This window comes from Petromyzon marinus, unplaced genomic scaffold, assembly GCF_048934315.1.
Source record: "Petromyzon marinus isolate PM22_M1 ecotype Great Lakes invasive population unplaced genomic scaffold, UKy_Petmar_22M1.pri1.0 PM_G_Scaffold_20, whole genome shotgun sequence".
Lineage (NCBI taxonomy): Eukaryota > Metazoa > Chordata > Hyperoartia > Petromyzontiformes > Petromyzontidae > Petromyzon > Petromyzon marinus.
The window spans coordinates 1102561-1103261 of NW_027422762.1; positions in this window are offsets into that span (position 1 = coordinate 1102561).

Below are 701 nucleotides of genomic sequence, written 5' to 3' on the forward strand. Positions count from 1 at the left end.
CTCTGAACATGTCTTCGAACAAACACTGCACTTGAAGGGTTTCTCTCCCGTGCGTGTTCCCTGGTGTCTTTGAAGATGAGATGAATCTAAAAATGCCTTTCCACACACACTGCACTTGAAGGGTTTCTCTCCCGTGTGTGTTCTCTGGTGAGTTTTAAGAGCAAATGAATCTGAAAATGTCTTCCCACACACAGTGCATTTGAAGGGTTTCTCTCCTGTGTGTGTTCTCTGGTGTCTTTGAAGATGAGATGAATCTGAAAATGCCTTTCCACACACACTGCACTTGAAGGGTTTCTCTCCTGTGTGTGTTCTCTGGTGTGTTTTAAGAGTAGATGAATCTGAAAATGTCTTCCCACAAACAGTGCATTTGAAGGGTTTCTCTCCCGTGTGTGTTCTCTGGTGTACTTTAAGAGCAGATGACTGTGAAAATGCCTTCCCACACACAGTGCACTTGAAGGGTTTCTCTCCTGTGTGTGTTCTCTGGTGGGTCTCAAGAACTGATGGCCATGCAAATGCCTTGTCACACACAGTGCACTTGAAGGGTTTCTCTCCTGTGCGAGTTCTCTGGTGCTGTGTCAAATTTACAGTCCGATCCGTGCTGTGTGCACGCTGGTCGCATTGTTGACTTGTCGTACCGAGCTGTGCTGAGTGCATTTGCTCCATCAGACCAGCGTCAGCTGCAGACAGAAAATAAGAATATC